Source organism: Ceratotherium simum, chromosome 19, assembly GCF_057802395.1.
Source record: "Ceratotherium simum simum isolate JZ-2026a chromosome 19, ASM5780239v1, whole genome shotgun sequence".
Classification (NCBI taxonomy): domain Eukaryota; kingdom Metazoa; phylum Chordata; class Mammalia; order Perissodactyla; family Rhinocerotidae; genus Ceratotherium; species Ceratotherium simum.
The window spans coordinates 10758265-10778170 of record NC_141918.1 but is presented as its reverse complement, the minus strand read 5'-3'; the positions used below and the strand labels follow the sequence as shown (position 1 = coordinate 10778170).

The 19906-nt window shown below is 43.2% G+C and overlaps 1 long non-coding RNA gene across 1 annotated transcript; it reads left to right on the top strand.

The window, feature by feature from the left end:
* Window positions 1-1776: 1776 nt before the first annotated feature.
* On the top strand, window positions 1777-19226 carry LOC147914498 (uncharacterized). The gene is made up of 2 exons (XR_015555218.1): window positions 1777-2312; window positions 18976-19226. It is a non-coding gene; the product is annotated as an uncharacterized LOC147914498 (long non-coding RNA).
* Window positions 19227-19906: the final 680 nt, after the last annotated feature.

Genomic DNA, 19906 nt, shown 5'->3' with positions numbered 1-19906 from the left:
TTGTGAGTGTCTTTAGGTCTGAAGTGTGTCTCTTGTATGCAGCATATATATGGGTCTTGTTTTTATCCAGTCAGCCACCCTATGCCTTTTAATTGGAGCATTTAGTCCATTGACGTTTAAAGTAGCTATTGATAAGTATGTACTTACTGACATTTTTAACTTTTTTTTTTTTTCTCAGTGTTTTAGTAGTCCTTCTCTGTTCCTTTCTTCTTCTATACAGAATTGATGGTCACTTTAGTTTGACCTCTGTCTGAAACCTCTACTCTTTCCCTCCCCTCCTCCCTCATGTTTTTGATATCATATCTAACCTCTTTGTTGTGCATTTGTATCCATTACGTTCTAATCATGGAAATAGATAATTTTTCCTATTTGTGGTCTTTTCTTTTCCCCTTAAATCAGTCCCTTTAACATTTCTTGTTGCACTGGTTTCTTGGTGACAAACTCCTTTAATTTTTGCTTATCTGGGAAAATTTTGATCTCTCCTTCCATTTTGAATGATAACCTTGCTGGGTAGAGTATTCTTGGCTGTAAGTTTTTTCCTTTTAGCACTTTAAATATATCGTGCCATTCTCTTCTAGCCTGTAAGGTTTCTGCAGAGAAGTCAGCTGATAGCCTTATGGGGTTTCCTTTGTATGTAACTTGACATTCTCTTGCGGCTTTTAGGATTCTCTCTTTATCTTTAATTCTGGACATTTTGATTATGATGTGTCTTGGTGTGGGCCTCTTTGGGTTTATCTTGTTTGGGGCTCTCTGTGCCTCCTGTACCTGGATGTCTGTTTCCTTCCTTAGGTTAGGGAAGTTTTCATCTGTTATTTCGTGAAATAGCTTCTCTGACCCCTTGTCTCACTCTTCTCCTTCCGGGACACCTATAACACGGATGTTAGTGCGCTTGATGTTGTCCCAGAGGTCCCTTAGACTGTCCTCAGTCTTTTTAATTCTTTTCTCTTTTACCTGTTCACCTCGGGTAATTTCTTCTAGTCTTTCGTCCAGCTCACAGATCCGTTCTTCTGTATCCTCTACTCTGCTTTTGAGTCCCTCTAATGAATTTTTCATTTCCAGTATTGTATTCTTCATTTCTGATTGGTTCTTTTTTATATCTTCCATTTCTTTGTTGACATTCTCACTGAGTTCATCTATTCTTCTCCCCAGATCAGTGAGCATCCTTAACACTCTTAGTTTGAACTCTCTGTCGGGTAGGTTGCTCATTTCTGTTTCACTTAGTTCCTTTTCTGGGGTTTTGTCCTGTTCCCTTACTTGGAATGTATTCTTTTGCCTCTTCATTTTGCCTCTTTCCCTGTGCTTGTGTCTACGTATTAGGTAGGTCAGCTATGTCTCCTGCTCTTGGATAGGTGACCTTATGTAAGTGATGGCTTAGGAGGCTTCCAGTGTGCTTCCCTCAGTTCTCAATGTTCCAGGGGTGGCCCCTATGTGGGCTACGTGTATCCTTCCGCTGTGGCCTGTTTGCTCTCCCTGTAGGTGCCCAGGGAGGCTGAGTTATGCTCCTGGCCAGCTGTTATAATGCTCAGCTGCTTGTAGTTGTTGTGGGCCCTTCAGTCTCTTTATCAGGTGTGGGGATCCCTAGCACAGTTGGCTGCAAGTTCTAATACCACATTTGTGTTTCAGTATTTCTTTTAAGTCAGTAGGCCCCCAGCGTGGCAGGTTGTTAGGCTCAGGGCCTTACAATTGCTGTAAGCCTCTAGCCTATTAGGTCTCTTGTCAGCTCTCTGAGGATTGCAGCTGGGTGGGGCTGGCCTCAGGCACAGGAGCACCCAATTGTTTCAGGCTTTGGAAGGTGGGGCAAACCTCCTATGTGGGTCTTTGAGAAGCACAAGTCTTCTGCGGCTGAGAAGCCCTGCCGCCCACAGGTCCACACACACAGTCAACACAGTCCTGCCCCGTGTGAGTGCCCCGACCTCCCCAAGCGGACCCAGACTCTCCACAGCGGGAGCCCCACACACTCTGCCACCGCCCCACACTCTCCACCCACTCCTTGTGCACACCCTGCCCTGCTCAAGTAGGCTCAGTTGCCAGGCTGCAGAGAATCCAGTCAGCAATCTATGCAGGCCCACAAGTTGCCTGAGGGCTTGTTGTTGGGTGGGGCCAGTCTCTAGGGTGGGCTGCCTGCCCTGGTTGAGCTGGATTAAATCGGTGCTCTAGTGGCTGGGGCAGACCCTGGGCTAGCAGGCCTCAGAGAGAACTCGAATGGCATCTGTGTCAGCACGCTCACACCAGGCCACAACAATGGCCGCCGCCAATGTCCCAGTCCCTGGAGAGGTCTCACCCCTCACCGAGATGCACTCAGGGCCTATTAGGTGAGTCTCTTGTCACCAAAGCACTGTACACCTTTCTTTCTGGTGATTTTAGGGTGCTTCCTGAAACGGGTGAGTTTTCGTGCGGGCCCTTTAAGAGCCAGTTTTAGTTTCTTTGTGAACCGGGTTTTCTGGGGGTGCTCCCCAGTGTTTTAGTAGCAGGTACAGTCAGATATTATGCCACTGGTCTCGATTGTGTTGGGTCCACAATATGCCCGCTGCGGGGGCGCTCCCCGGCTCAGGGCCCCGCGCCTCCAGGGAGGCTGCGTACCTGTGAGCTGCTCCCGGCGGCCGTGAAGCTGGCGGCTTGTGAAGGCGGCGCTTTTCCTCTCCAGAAGGGAGTCTCTGTCTCTTCCACCTCAGTTAGGATTGTCCGTTGTTGCAGGAGTTCCTCTTATCCAGTTTTCAGTTCTGTCTCAGGGGTAATTTTTCCATGAGTAGTTGTAAATTGGCTGTGTCCACGGGAGGAGGTGAGTTCCGAGTCTGCTTACGCTGCCATCTTGCAATACATATCTTATTTGCATTAATCTTCATTACCCTGGTTGAATCTATGGTAATCAAATCTCACCTGTGGTATTTCTCTTATAGAAATGTAACCATCATTATAAAGGTGTTATGGGGTCAACATTCTATGTCAGTATGTTTTATATCCACAGAGCAAAGGGAAATAACAATCTCACTGCAAACCAAAGAAAAAAATACCCACTCCCCCAGTGGTGTGCACCAGAATTTTTACTCAACAGTGACTCAGCTGATTCTCCACCAGTAAGACATCTAATCTGTATCACTGTTGCTTTCTCCTAGGAGAGGGAAGGACCCAGAAGCCTTTGCAACTAAGGACATACATCCTTTAGACAAGTGTTTACTGGGTGCCTGATTCATGTTGGGCTAGAGATGCTGCCTGTGATGAATGTGGTTGCTTGTTTACAAAGCTGATTACAAAATACCTCCCATTCCCTCTCTCACTCCCCCTTGCAATGGGACTCTGCCACTCCTTCTGTCCATTAGTGGAGTCTGTTTCTCCTCCTCTTGAATCTGGGCTGGGCTCCTGGTTTGCTTGATGGATAGAATGCAAGGGAATGATGTGCAACATTCAACATTCAAGGCTATGCCTCAAGAGGCTCTGCAAACGAGTTTATACCCCCTCACCATCCAGGAATGCTGCTGCCAAATGAATAAGCATTGATTAGCCTCTTGGGAACACACGGACTGTCCAGCAGACAATACCAACTTTTACATATGTGACTTATGCTATCTTATACTGTCCAGCCCAAGTGAGCTCTTAGATGACTGCAGCTGTGTGAGTGACTCCAGGCAAGACCAGCTGATGGAACTTCTAGCTAAATCTAGGCCAAATGTAGACTCATGGAATTGTGAGCAAATAAGATGATTGTTGTCTTAAGACACTAACTTTTGGGGTTTGATGCACTGATGGTTTTTCTCTGTGCAAACCTCAATGTCTTATTCTGGAATCAAACTAGAGTCTATGATCTTGCCTTCTCAGTGCTTTGCCACAACCCAGTGGGGTGAATAGGCGGCAGCTGCTCATTTATTTTCGCTCTCATGTTTATTATTTGCATTTGGACTGAAAGGAGCCCTGTTCTCCAGGATGGAAGTACTCTAAAGCTCTTCAAGAACAGAAATAGGAGTCTATCACACACAGCCAAATGGAACTGCATCCTAAATAGAGGCATGCAGACTGGGAGCTGAGACACCTGGGAACTCTGTAATTTGCATTCAGATCAGAGATGAAATAGCTTGCTGGAGTTCTCACGGCTTGTTAGTGACACAGCCAGGACAAGGACGATAATCTCCTGATTACTAGTCTAAAATGCTTTGAACATACAAGTTGAACATACTAATTTGAACATTTAAACTTGAATGGCTTTTTGAATAATGGGAGAGGCTAATCACTTTAAGGTATGGTTTTGGGGTGATCAGAAAGGCCTTCAAAGACAAAAATGCCTCTGGTCCCCAGGTTCTGGTAACCTGGAGAAGATGGGCCTGACTTCAGCTGTCCCCTGACTCCAAATGGCAAACCTTATTTCCAATCATAAAGATATGATAAACTTCACAATTTTATCTTGAAAACATGAATATAATGGTTGTATGTACTTAGATATATAAAAAAGTAAGATTTTCTTCTGTCTTTGCTATCTCTAGTGAATTACTCATTTAAAAATATATTTAACAATACTCATTATTAAGAATAAATTCTCCTAACTTAGGGTCTTTTGACTTTCCATTTTTGCTTTGTATTTTTTCATGTGTTTTATAATTTATGTCTACAAGTTCATTTTCAGGAGGAGTTCTATTTGGGGGCAGTCCCGTCCATGCTTTTGGTTGTAGAGGCCTCTTAATGACAGAAGTTCACCATTGCCATTGCCCACGTCCTACTGAGTTCACTGCTTCCAAAGCAGCTTTCATGCTGGGTTCCCAGCTCCAGATGCCCTTCTTGCACTGGTAGTGGAAACGTGGTTGGTTCTGCTCCGGTACATGGTACAGGCTCAAGCTTCAAACCTCTCAGTGTGTGTGTGAGTGGCTGTTGAAACCTCTGTTATTGAGAGCCTGAGAAAGTTGGCTCACTTTTTCCTGCAACTCTGAGTATGCTGGAGGAGATTTTTAGGTAATTTTTTGAGCTTTTCAGCTCATTTTTTGACAATCAGTGCCAAGCAGAATGCCCATTTTTACTCTTGGATGCATGTAGGGTGTGAGGCTTAAATTCTTTCTCACAAAGGTATGAATGTGCCAGCCCTTAAGATATATAACTGGTCCACTTTTTCCCAAGGACTGTGTGGTTTTAAAAACTGCTTATCTTCATAGTTATGTGTTCCCTCTTCATTTCTGGCTTATGAAGATGTCCATTTCTTTTGAGCTCAGCTGTGTCTTTAACATGGAACAATGACTATATATATTTCCTTTGTATTTTGAAAAAGAGTGGCGATTCCTGCATCTAATCAACTGCCATCTTGAAGAAGTGCCACAGGACTTTTCATTATGTTGTTTACTTTCCCTGAAATGTCCTTCTTGTCCCTTCCATATACCCCTTCCCCATCCCCCAGTTACTTCCTCCTCTCCTTGAGATTACAGTTCAAGCATAACTGACTCCAAGCTCCAGAAGATCAGGGACATGTCTGTTGTTGCTCACCATAGTATCCTCCACTAGCACAATGCCTAACACACAGTTGGCACTCAATAAATGTTTGTTGAATGAATGAATGGACAAATGAATAGTTTGCTTTTGCAATCAGAAGAAAATGTATATTAGAAAAAAAATCAGGTCTCGTTTATCACAGTTCCACCTACCCCCACTTATCATTCCTAGGAAAAGAAATATCCTAAATGTCAAGGGCTAAGATAAATGAATAAAACTCAATGTCAGTAAATCTAAGCCCACATTTAGAATTTCTGTTTTTAAATCTTTGACAATTGTGAAAGAACTAGGCAATGTTTATGACATTGTATTATCAACATATTTTATAAGTAGGTTTAATTGTAGTGCTTAAGAGAATTACGTGTAATTCAAATCTAACAGCCTCCAGCTCCCCAACACCTGAATTGAGGAGTGGCTAACTTATTGTAGGTTGAAGTTAGCTGCCCTCTCAGAGATAGAAAGGAGTGAGGGTAGAGGGATTAGTTCAGATCTAGCTCACAAATAAAAACATGGACAAGTCTGAGCATATCCTTATGTGGCTCCACAAGCCTTTGGAAAAATAAAGCCACAGATTCAACAGGCCTAGATTAACCCCTGGTAGAACTCGTGAGTTGAATTTAGATTCAGAGCTGCACAAAAGCAGCTCCTGAGTTGAGGAACATGTTGGAAATTAGGTCATAAGAAGTTATTTTAGCTTTGTAGCAAGGAAAGATGCTACAACAGTCTCATAGAGTATATTTAAATAGCCCAATTAAATTGTTAAGTCCCCATTGCTCCAATTAAGCAATTATTGCTGAGGTAATTGTGTAGAGTGCTTCCCAAGGACTGCTAGTCCCACCTTCTCCTCTCGAGTCTCCTTGCACCTCCTTTGCAGTTTCTTCCAGTGAGTGTTGATTGAGCTGCTACTGGGATCAGGGTATCTACTTAGTGCTATGGGAGGGAGCAGGGATTAGAGCACAGTTCCAGCCCTCAAAGAGTTTTAAGAGAGTCTGGAGACAAGCCACAGGCATAAGAAAAGCGGGAAGATACACCACATTTAGATGACCAGCCTAGGGAGACAATACAACGACAGGTTGCCCATGGTTGAGTGAGCTGAGTGTTATAGATAGTGTGCATGGGGACTACGGATTCCGTCTCCTTTAGGAGTCATGATGTCCTTCCCTCTTGAAATGAGAAACCATTTTCTTTTCTAGGTTGCATAGCACCAAGTTTATTGCCCCTTCCTAACAGGATATATTTTTCATTCCTTTTAATTCTCTACTGAGAGATTAAATGAGATAATACGTGGCAGTGCATGGCCTAATGCCTGACACGTAATAAATCCTTAATACATATTTGTTTATGCATCTGGAACCTCCTTTCTCCACATTCTTTCAAAACTGAGGTCACTACAACTGGGTAGCCCATAGCAAAGCTTTCCCTGGGTGGGTGAGTTGAACTGATGTCAAGAGAGACATCTCTCTAAGAGGGAAAGTTGAGGAATCCAGAAACGAGAGGTGATGGAACTGAGGGAAAAGTAACAGCAGGAAATTCTGTGTGAGTTTGGCATCCAAGTAATTAACTGGCAAACTGATCAGTAAACTAGTGTCAACATAAGACACTAATCGCAGGAGAACTGTGGCATGGTTTAAGGACAGTGAATTAAATTAGTGGGTAGATTATATGTGAAGCGGGCAGGAATGCGTTCAGACTACAGGTTTGTGACTGAGAGTGAACCAATCAAAATAAAATCTTACCTTTAAATAAGTCTGTTGACTGAGTTGGTAAATTGGGGCTTGGAGGCTTAAACATAGAGAATTCATTTACTGGTATTTCAGAATCAAGCCAAAAACAATGGTAATGTTGCTGTTTTAATTTTTCCTTTGATGTCAGTTCTTACTTGCATTTAAAAATTTTTTAGGTAGGCTAGAGCTGGAGGTCTCACGAATGTCTACCTCTGGTGAGTTTCTTCTTTCTTGCCTATCTTTTATTCTACATTCAGACAAAGAAAAATTATTTTTTCAACATATTTTTAATTTCTCAAGTACTAGTTACTGTGGATTCTTTGAAGCAACCTAAGAATAAGTGAATAAACCCAGTAAAATATAGGAAGTACAAAAGTAAGTTACTTTGGGAAATTTGCTTTGTCTTTCTGGGCCTTGATTCAAACATTGATTAAAAAAGGGGAGCTGGATTAGATGATCCCCAAGTCTCTTCCAGCTTTAATCTTCTGCTTCAAAGAATATTTGCAGTCCATACGATATTTTGAGCAACAACATCTGTCATTCTTAAAGTGACAGTCATAAATTGCAGTGGCTCTTGGAATCCGTGATGCAGGCTGGTCCCATGTCAGCATAATAAGCAACAAGGGTATGCTTCCCAAGAGCTGTGAAAACTCTACCAAAAATATCTGTGGTGCCTGAAATTTCCACCATTGACCTTGCCTTTATTCAGAAAGATGAGAAAACTCAAATGGACTTCCCAGCTCAGGAGGGAAATGTGAACAGAGGAGAGTTGGGGGTGGGGTGGGGATGGATCTGGGTAAACAGAGGAGAGCAATGTCCTTTTCAAAGGAGGGAACTGTTGCTCACCCCCAGCCAGTTTTTGTTATGCTGGAATGTGGGTTTAGGGTTACCGGATTGTCTAAGTTTTCAAGAGGTGCTGGATATTCTGATTTTCTGTGTCATCAGATGTTTGGATCAGCATTATTTGGGTCAAACAAATATGTCTTTGACCTAAGCGGCCTTGTGAGCTGTCAGTTTGCAAAGTCTGTTTAGGAACAACCAGCTAAGAGACTCAAGCCCTTGAAAGAGACCACATGTTGAGGTCATTTTACCAGTCTCAGCATTATGAGATGAGGAAATAGTTGATCCCACCTGTATGCGGACAGGACAGCTTGGGAATGGGGGTGTGGATGGGGCTTTAGAGGAGCAGGCAGGGGGTGGTAGCCAGTGGAGGGCCTGGGCTCTGGGGCTGAGAGGACCAGTAGTTGGGGGCATTAGAGGCACTGGGTTTATCTCTCCTTGGCCCCAGGTGGTATTCTGAGCTTCTCTGGGTTGGGGTGTAGGTCTCTCTGTCATTAGCTTGGCAGAGGTTGTGGTCCTGGGGCCGAGGTGGGCAGAGTCCAATCATATAACATTTCCATCCGTAGGAGAGCCTGACAGACGCCAAGCCTATTCCTATGAATACTGAATCACATGGATAAACCACCAGGGTGCAGGGTTGCTGAGACACCAGTGTGGAATTCCCATTGCAAAAGAGGCTCGAAAGCGGCTCAGTTTGTTCTTCTAGTTGCAGAAAAATAAATAGAAAAATCTGTGTATATCTGGTATTTAACGTGTTGTTAATGTTTAAGAGAATTCAGTGTATTAGCATTCTATCAGATTAGCTTTCTAATTCCAATTTAAAGCATGTACTTGATTTTTGATTTATAATTTTTTGTTAATTTTACTAAGTTTACAAACAGCATGGCAGTGTTTAAAAGAACGTAAGATGAATTATATTCATACATTCATGATTATTAGATTTTACTAAAATTGTTTCAGTACTTGGGAAGCATTTGCTTAGTAGACATTTGAAGAGCTTAAAAATTTGAATATATTACTTTTGTAAATTCAGTTTAAAATATTTGAGTGTTAATAAATTATATTTATGAATGGGACCAAGCATGAATCAAAATTCCCCTTAGTTAATATTAAAATTTACCAAATTATAAGTAGAACAATAGGATTTTGAAATTGAATACAAAAGCTTAAGAAAAAACTGTTTTTTGAATTTGTAGTTTTAATAAATTTAATGTTAATTTTTAAGAAGGACAGAGTAACCAGGTTATAAAAAACCTTTTATGTGCTCAAAAGCTGTCCTCATGGATGTGAAAGGTCATACCAATTTGTATCCTCAAAGCCTGGAACAGTCTCAGGCTCTCAGAGGTCAGGTAATTCATATTTGCTGAGCAAGTTGAGAATTGAGGTTGGTATTTAAAATGGGAGAGAGTGATGCCCAAAGTGGGGTTGGGAAGATGACTTAGACCCTGATTGCTTTAGAGCGGTGGCCGTGCTGTCTGAATAGCTCTTAACTAGCCAGAGGAATCAGATGTAAAATGAAGGACTCATCAGTCATTTGGTCAATGAAAGTGATTTATACTTTAAGGGAGTTATTTCAAGCATGAGCAGTTTTCCTTACTTTCTAGAAAAGGGAAGAGATGTGTGTGCTGCAGAAATGAGGTGAATAAAATTTGTAATTCTAGCAACTACTAATAGTGCCAAGGAGATTAAAAAAAAAAAAGTTTCCCAAAAGCGGTTTCCAAAAATGATATAGCTTTCTTTGGCATTTTGTTTTTTAGCTCAGAATTAAAACATAATGAGTCTTGCAGGAAAATATCCACATTCAACAGTTGTTTTCCAGGAAAACTAACTTTGGGAATTAAAACCCTTTAAAATATCTGTATTGTAACATCAGTCGTCAAATGGAAACTCCAAAAGAAGTCTTGCAGGAGTTACTAAATGATTTATGATGGTTTACAGGAAGTATCCTTGTGTCCCCAAGCTTAAGTCTAGGAAGCACAATCAAGGATGGGGTCACAGTCACAGGACATCAGATAACCCTTACGTCTGAACTCACAGGAATTGGTGAGGTCACAACCCATCTCTGGTCCACTGGTAGGCTTCCAAGGCGGCCTCACTCTGGGCAGCTGCTAATGTTTTCCTGCCTCATGTTAACTGTTTCACACTGTGGCCCAAATGAGCTGTTGCTACTTCTGCTTGTCCTGCTGCACTCAGCATTCCCCTCACAAATGCAGAACTCACCAGTTTTTAATGCCTCATATAAAGGTATCTTGATACTTCTTTTAGCTTTCTCCCCTAGGATCTTGAAGTCAGGGCATAGTTGAATGGCATGCATTAGGGTAAACTCACAATAATGTCTCCCCACCAGCCACCAGCAGCGTCCAGTTTCCCCACACCAGGGAATTCCTTCCTTGAGGTCAGTGACTCACTTCACTGTCTCGCCTGCTTCTTCCACACACCCCATCCTGAGAGTGAGCATGCTCAGTAGTTTGACACACAAGACCCTTGGCGACCTGTGTTCTGGCCTCTTTGGCCTCATATCCCAAAGCAATTGCACATGCTAGCACCCACCCTTTGCCCCAGCTCCAGTCAACCCTCCCTATTCGTGGATTCCATATTTGCAAATTTGCCTACTGGATAATATTAATTGTTAGCCCCCAAATCAATACTTGCTGTGCTTTGGTGGTCGGTGCAGACATGCACATGTGCAAAGCACTGAAAAATCTGAATTGCTCCATGTGCTTGTTCCCAGCTGAGGGCCAACAAGGTGACCCTCTGCCTTCTTGTTTCAGTGCTTGTATTGTAAACAAGTGTCCTTTTCATGGGTTATTTGGTGCCATGTTTTCTGCATTTCTGCACTTTTTGTTGGTGATTTCACTGTTTAAAACAGCACCCAGGTGTAAGAAGAAGGTGTTCCTAAGTGCAAGAAGTGCCTTATGGAGAAAATACACGTGTTAGATAAGCTTCGTTCAGGTGTGAGTTATAGTGCTGTTGGCTGTGAGTTCAACACTTCTGAATCAATAATGAATATTAAATAAAGTGTCTTTAAAGAGAAACATAGATAAAAGAAACTTAAGGTCCACAAGCTCGCAGGAACCTACCCCTGGATTTTCTCCTAGGAGCAATGGTTTTGTATCTGCTAATTCAGTGTTCTCAGAGACTTCACAGAGCACAACTGCTGCAAATAACGAGAATTGACTGTGTGTGAAGTACATGAAATTCTTTAAATACGCCAAGTGCCAGCTTGTATCTGCCTGTGGCTATCCTCTTTCATCTGTCCGTCTGGCAGCTTTCTTTCAGGTCCTCAATCTGCCAGTCCCTTTTCATCTTTCAAGGCATAATTCATTAACTCATTCCTCCCTTCACTGAGAGTGTGCCTCACCCACAACTCGTTGTCAATATTCACATGAATTATTTTCATAGGAAGTTGAAGGATAATTTCAAGGGGAAACATAATCTCAGACGTGTGGGTGGAGCTAATGTGGGGGGAGGGGCAATCTTATGGCTTTGCTGTGGCGGAGAGGCAGGTCTCCTGGGGAGGAGAGGGACAGGTTGACAAGGGAGCCTTCTTCTCCTCTTCTTCCTTTTTGGATAAATTCCCACACACTTCTGTAGTTTCTTCTGCCTCTTTTGGGAATAGGGTGGCTTGGGAAATTTGAATGATTTAGGATGGAAAATACTTGAGGACAAAATATATTACTATAAATAGATATAGAAAAACTAACAGCAGCAAATAATTGGCTGAATGTTTCCAAGGGAGAGGAAGAGGGAAGGATGCCTCAAGAACACAGGCATAAGTGGGTTCACAGAAAGTGGCCCCATGCCCACCCTCTGGCCTGAGTCCCAGGGGGCAACAAAGTCCTCAGTTTGAACTGTAGGATTCAAGAACATGGGGCGGAGGCTGTACCTCATTCTCCTACTAGAGCCTATGGAGGCCTCATGACTTCAGAGCAGAAATGACCACATTGACCGTTGAGCCTGGAGGGGCCTTAGCAGCCTCACAGAGTCACCTGCACTGCACTGTGGGGGGAGGAGTGGCAGAATGACCTCACTAGACAGAGGGACAGAACAAGCCATGCATCATCCCTGAAGGGACCACGAGGCTGGAATGAAGGATGTGTCTTCAACAAGCAGATGGCTGATGGGATCCCATGTTAATTGTCGCTGGTGTGTCAGATGCGGTCAACAACCAGACTGTTTCTCTCCCTCCAAAGGTGCCCCCCCTCCCTAGGCTTATGTACAACCCTAGAGAACCACAACTTCACTGAGAGAAAGTTTCTGCCACCCCAGCAGAATGGAGGATTTACACAGAAAAATAACAAAACCCTAGCACATTTCTTACACATGGAGTCACTGAGATTTGTATCTACTAGAAGATTGAAAAACAATCAAAATAATCACCCAGCAGACCTGTGTCTAGGGAGATGCAGCGAAATGTCATAGTGAGCCAAGTCACTCGGGAACCACTTGCAGGTTAGATATACTGAGACCCTTAAGTAAACATGTGAATCTGTGGCTTATTTGGCATAGATCTTTATATTATTTCACAAAATCTCCCATTTATACTTTTACACAGATCCTCCATATTCTGAGCCAGTATTGTCCAACCTCATCTTCTGTCCCTTCCTGCCCTCTGGCTTGATGCCTGACATCCAACAAAGAGTCAACAAATAGTTCTTGAACTAAGGAATGGGTACAAAGAACACATACCTATTCATGAAATCCTGGAAAACTAACATCAGAGGACACCCCTGGGGCCTAAGCCATACTACAGTTGGGAGACTCCGCTAGTCATCTACTTAATATTCATTCCCCTCTTCCTGGGACCAGGGTGCCCAGCCCTAGCTGACAACCATTACTGGCTAAGCCAACCAGGACAATGCTGTTTTCCTGCTTCCTCAGCCTGTCTCAGAGCTCTGGGAGGTGTAGGACCCAGGGCTGTTTATTCCCAGACACCAGTAAGGTAAGGGTTTATATCTTCTGGGAAATCTTGGACTTTCCTGATAAAAGGGACAGATGTCTTGGGTGCAACACCCATTCCCACTTCTTTTTCCTTAAATGTGTCAGCAGCCATCTTACAACCAAGAGAGAAAGTTCAAGAGCATTGTAGAGACACCGGTTCTGACACTGTCGAATTGCTGCACCAGTGCCAGAAACTGTCTGCTTCCAGACTGCTTGTTACGTGAAAAAATAAACTCTGATTGCTTAAGCCACTGTTAGGTACTGTGTTACCTGCAGCCAAGGTATTCCTGAATGATACACTGATACAAACGTATCAGTGCTAAATATAAGACAAAGAAACGAGGAGCCACTTTACATGCTTTCCCTGTGTCTTCCTCAGAAGAGCTTTTGAGTGGTGGTCTTTCTGAAGGAAGTGTTGTGGGAAAGTTAAGCAGGATAAGATAGTTGATGCTGAAGTCACAAAGAAAGCCCAACATCCCAGTTCCTTACACTGGGGATAAAGCCAGGGTCAGTGAACGACTTCCCTCAGGCCTACCTGTCCCACAGCCGGTTTCTGTAAATAACACACTCCCAGCACTGCGGGAAGGCAAGAGATTGATTAATGCCGTTAGACTATTAGCCCCTCAAACTCCTGGCCACATGTGGCTGTTTCAATTTCAATTAATTGAAATTAAAATAAAAAATTCTGTTCTTCACTTGCTGTCCACTACGAGAACCACTAGTTACATTTCTTCCAAGTGCTCAATAGTCACAGGTGGTTGGTGGCTACTATACGGACAGCACAGAGATAGAGCATTTTCATCATCATAGGAAGTTTTATTGGTCAGCATTGCTTTATGGGAAGGGTCGGCAGATGTTTCTTATAAAAGACCAAGTAGTATATATTTTAGGCTTTGCAGGCTAGAGGGCAAACTGAAGATGTCATGTGTCTCTGTGATAACTACTCAATGCTCTAAAGCAGCCACAGATGACATGTAAACAAACGTGCATGGCTGTCTTCCAAGAAAACTATTTATGAAAATAGGCTCTGGGCCTGTTTGCTGAGCCCAGCTTTATAAGGTTAGCTCCTGCCGTGTGGGCTTTCTTGTGACTCCGGCATAAACTGTCCTAATCTGACTAATGCTCTATCCCAACTGGGTGGTCAGTAGAATGTTCCTTAGATATCATTCTAAAAGTTTCACGTGAAACATTATCAACATGTGCTTAGAACAAATGTAATGAATGAGAGCCTAAAGTTTCTTTTTTGGGTTAAAAATACCCCTGCTTCTGCATGTTTTTATAATTTTACCAGTTTGCAAATTCTTCATCTCAGGTCCTTTCCTCAAGCCCTAATATCTTGATGATGAGTGCCCCATTGAACACCATGAGAGCTTGAAACTGGCGCGAGGGATCATAAGAAATTCAATAAGAAGTACAAATACCATCCGTGATCTGATTTGGACTATTCTGATTTCTTGTGTCTGCTGGATCGTTTGCAGGGCTAACAGACATCCCAGTGGTGGGCTGGAAAGCAGAAGTAGCTTAACCAGCTTTGTGACCTTGGCAAATAATTCACATGCTCAGGCTTGTGTTTTCTAATTTTACCTTCTCGTTCGTAGACGTTCTGTTAGAGGCCTAGGGCTAATTATCCAGATTAATTATCCACAGCAGCCACGCTGGCGCGCGCTCTTTTTGTTAGATGATATCGCCCTCTCCTGGACGCCTTTGTATCTGCACTGTCATTTCTTGCCTCTCCCCGTACGCGCGCGCGTTGCTGTGCTTCATTTAATTAGCAGCCTCTTGCTCAGGCCGAGCTCCTCCGTCTTATCATGTCATGAACTGCAGTATTTCATTCATGATCAATGAGACATAAGCGTAGAGAAGGAATTTAAAAAGTCCCTTCACTTCTATTTCATTAAAATACAAAAGCCAAATTTTTATACTATAAAATTATAGTTACAAGGGACCTTAGAGAGCATGCCAAAAATTTCAAATAATTACAAGTTAACTGTTTTCAAATACATAATTACATTGTAAGAATATAAAAACACAGGCAGGAAGGACACATCCCAACTTCAGGATCGAGGTTGCTCCCGGGAAGAGAGGGAGGTAGGTAAATGGTATTGGAAAGGGGGGACTCTGTACCTATAAAGTTTTATTTATTAAAAGGAAGGATCTGAGGACAATATGGCAAAATATTTATTTAACATCTGGGCTTGGTGGGGTAGATATCACAAAATAATTTTATGTTCTCACGCCACTTTTTTTACATGTGCCTGTGGAAACCTCCCTTACCCAACCCTGGATGATATTTTGGGCAGATTCCAGAGCTTTTGCTGTCACTTTTAGGTGCATAGTCTCCTTTAAAAGTTCCTAAAAAGCCCAGTCTGTTCTAAACAAAGGCTTTATTCTCTCCTTCAAGCATACGCCACTGTACCTGGTCTCTGGACCTTGTGGTGTCAGCCTCTTCTCTTCCTTACTCTCTCCCTCCATCACAGGGACGGCACAGACTGCTGCGCGCGCGCACACACACACACACACACACACACACACACACACACACACACACACACGAAGCAGGAAGCAGGGGCAGGGGCAGGAAGAAGAGGTCAGAGCAGAAAAACCGGACCCGCCGGGCTCAGTCTGCGCTCTGGGTTGGTGCCCTCTGGTTGTGGCAGATGCCGGTATGATGTGGGGGCACTTCCTGGGCTGTTTGGAGACTTCTCCTCCGTGAGGGAACCTCCCCCTGTACCTTTCTCTGGCCCTGTCCTCTGCTCGTGCACCTGCACAGAGCCTTTCTGTTGGGGTCACCCAGCCAGGCGGACAGATCTCTTGGATGGGTGGTTTCCAGACGCCGAAAGTCTTGCTATCTTCCGCAAGGTCCCTCCCGCTACAGAAAACATACCTCCCTATTGTCACCTCCTTCTGCCTCATGGAGTTTCTCTCTCCTCCCTCGACCTCAGGGGCAGCACAGACACCCTGTCGCCTTACCAGTCTGCATATCCTCTAGACTTCAGGGGCTCGTGCCAAGCTGTCTGTGGAAGCTGAACCTGCCGGCTCTGGGGGCGGGGGGACACCTAGCACCCATGGCTAGAGGAGGAAGCTCAGCCCTCCCACATCTCTTTCCACAGGGATCCTCTCTACCAATCTGAAGGAAATTTTAGCTCTTTCTCTTATCACCTGGAGGTTGATGGGATTAAGATGGCAGAACATGTTTTGGGACACTCTCAGTAAGCCTTGTCTCTATGACCCTGTACTTCTGCTTAGAATGGGTGGGCACCTAATACTCTGTTCTCAGCCGAAGTTCACGCTCCCATTTGAACAACCGCTTAGTCACGTCTTGGCTAGGTGTCTGTGCCATTTCAAAAACCTAATTGCAAGTGGCAGACCTCTGTCTAGAATCCTGTATCTGTAATTGCCAGCCCTCGGCCTGTGCATCTTTGCTCCTCAGGGCTGGTTTCACCTCTGGGCCTCCTGTTATAAGTCTGGGCCTTTTTCAGTGAGCCCAGTTCACAGGGCTACCAATACATTTGTGAAGCTTGGTTTCTTAGGTACATGATAATTATTATATTACTTTTTATTTCACTGTATAGAAATATTTCTTAATATAATTTAAGAAGTTGTTCTATGCTACCACACTGTATTCTACTAGTGAGGAGACTAAGATCCAGATAGACTAAAGCCATTTGCCCAAAATCACAGGCCCAGAGTCAGGACCAAACCCCCAGGGCCCAACCTTGGCTTTGTGACCTTGAAATCTGTTATCCCATTTACCTAAAGCACAGAAAGTGTAGTTCTCAGCGTCTTTTTGAGTTTACGTGAGTGTGAGGTTAAAAATATTCTAAGCTTAGTTAATAGCGAGGGAACCAGCTATCGAAATATTCTTAGGGGGCATCAAGTTAGAGGTAACTTTCTGCAATTTGGGAACATCCTGGATCTTAATCACCTTCTAAGGAATAGTAATATACTTAGAAATAGATCTAGGTCCTGAGTCCACACACACACAGTGACTTGTTGAAATGGAAGACATACTGTTCCAGTTAGCTGATGATTTTAGTAATTAATAGCGTTAAGCCTATTCTAATTTTCTAAAAAGTAAACACGTGTAGGTCACTGTCCAACGCAGAGCTCATTAACCACTTTATGATGTCACTGAAAGTTTAAACAACCTTCCTCTGTCTGCCTGGGATTGTTTACACAAGCCCCTCCCTCCCTTTGTCCTTCCATTCATCCAACAAACATTTATTTAGTGCCTAGTATGTCAATCTCCCTCCCGCCCCTGGAGCTGACAACCTTTTTGCTGAAACACATCCCACCCAGACATCAGCTTACTTGATCAAACTAACCACTAATGGTGAGTTTGTCCCTGCTGTTACTCTGCCTGATGCAGACGGCTTCAAGGGGCTGGGGCCTGTTTTACGGTCAGTGATGAGAATGGATTTAGTTTGTTATGATAGGTGAGAACACTCTGTGGAAACACAGTAGTGCACCCAAATGTAATGGACTTTTGCTCAGTAGTGGCAGGCTTTGACCATGTTTCACTCCTGCCCCATTCCTATTGCTCTGTTCTTGCAACCTGGCTTCGTTGGTTTCTGTTCTGATGCACTGTTTGTGTCTTCCTGCTTGTAAACAGGTGTGCCTGGCAGTGGGGAGGTGGGTGTGGAACCAGGCCAGGAGTGTATGGCATGTGTGCATGCATGCGTGTGAGTGCACATGTGTATGTGTGCAAGAAGCCCAGAGTTCCAACTTTTATATGAGCTACATATAGAAATCTCTTTGACCTTTAATGAATCTTCAGAGAGGTGGAAGTTCAGAATGCTTCAGAGTGTACCCACATTATCAAATGCCATGTTTAGGATTTTTTTTTTTTTTGCAGGGAAAGATTTGCCCTGAACTAACATCTGTTGCCAATCTTCTTTTTTTTTCCCCTCCAGTGCATGATTGTAAATCCTAGTTGTAAGTCGTTCTAGTTCTATGTGAGCTGCTGCCACAGCATCGCAACTGACAGATGGGTGGTGTGGTTCCATGACTGGGAAATGGACCCAGGCTGCCGAAGCAGTGAGAGTACTGAACTTTGACCTCTAGGCCATTAGGGCTGGCTCAGGATTTTTAAGTTATTTAAGAAGTTCATTGTGTGATTTGAAGTATACTCTGCAATTTAATTATATATTAGGATGAAGAATGTTCTCTTACTTAGGAGAACAGCTGCTCCCTCCAGTTCACTGATGGAGAGAGACTAAACACTTGGATATTTTCAATCCGTCATTAAGAGTGTGTAAACATGTGGAATGTGTGCACACCTTGCAGGAGTAGAGGGCTACAGAAAGAGGGTGGGGTTGGAGACAGACAGTGCAGCTCCCAAACCACTGCCCTGTGGTGAGTCACATGGGACAAAGACAGGTCCTTAGCTTTGCTCACACAAATGAAATTTTGTGAGCGTTGAGCACAAAACTCTGTGTGTGTGTATGTGTGTGTTGTGTGCGTGTACAATGTTAATTCTATTAACATCCCACGGAATTAGTTTTTTGTGAAAATCAGTTTGAGAAATTGTGGTCTAGGTAACTAATAATGGTAGTTGTAATCAGAATATTCTCTTTCTTAGACGGTACCAAAAGTACCAGAATCTCCCTTCTCTGCTCTCCTTGAGCATCTCTATCTTTCTGTTTCTTCAAGTCTAAATGATAAAAATAATTGATATTCTGCAGCTTACGTTATGGTTTCCTTGCTGAGATTTGGAAGCTATTCTTCTCCCTCTGTGAGATGTGAGAAGCATCTCATTCCCAGTGGTATTAATGGGGTTCTCCTGTAGATGACTCATTTTGTTTTTATGTTCACATTTACTGGCTTCACATTTGGAGGGACTAGTGAGTTAAATAGCGTCTCCCCAAAATTCATGTCCATCTGGAACCTCAGAATGTGATGTTATTTGGAAATAGGGTTTTGGCAGAAAAAATAAGTTAAGGATCTGGAGATGAAATCTTTCTGGATTTAGGGTGGGCCCTAAATCCAATAATTGGTGTCTTTATAGAAGAAAGAAGAGGGGGATATGGACAGAGGAGAGACACAGAGAAGACGGCCATGTGAAGACGGAGGCAGAGCTTGGAGCCATGCAGCTACAAGGCAAAGAACACCAAGGAGTGCTGGCAGCCACCCGAAGCTGGAAGAGGCAAGGAACGATTCTTCCTTAGAGCCTTCAGAGGGCGTGTGGCACTGCTGACACCTCAATTTCAGACTTCTGGCCTTCAGATTGAGGGAATAAATTTTTGTCATTTTAAGCCACCAAGTTTGTAGTAATTTGTTGGAGCAGCCAGCAGTGAGTTTTTCTGTGGAAACTCACACAGAGGGTGATATGTCTTGGTATTTCTCCCTAAATTTTTCTTTAGCTCACAACTCATTTACTTCATTCAATACAGGGGGTCTTCTATTGAACAAATTGGCTACATTTTCCAATAGATTACTAATGAAAATATAGTGACTACATTCTTAAGGTAGTCATTCATTCACTTATTTATTCATTTAAAATACACACGCGTGCATGGTATTCCTAAAGTTTGTGAGTCAAGAAATATTTTCACAAGGGCTTATTTAACTCGTAACACAGCACACCTCACAGCAGTGCCCTGGGTTCTGGATTAGTTCTTTGGTGCAGAACAGAGGAAAAGAGAAGTTATTTCCCCTTTCTAGGACACAGAACCAACTAGGCCAATTTTTTTTTTAAATAGATAAAGATTGTTCAACATCCTCCTCCCTCTTGTTGACTCCTTAGTCTACTTGGCACACGATTTCCTCATGTGCCTAACCCCTAACCCTACCCTACTCCGGAGAGGACCCTATGCTCTAAAATTGCTACTATCAGCAACACTCCCCCCCCCCCAAACAAAGTCTATTCCCTGTGCAGTTTATCTTTTCTAGGATGTGGTTAATCAGATTACTTCTAATTTACATTAATAGATGAATGC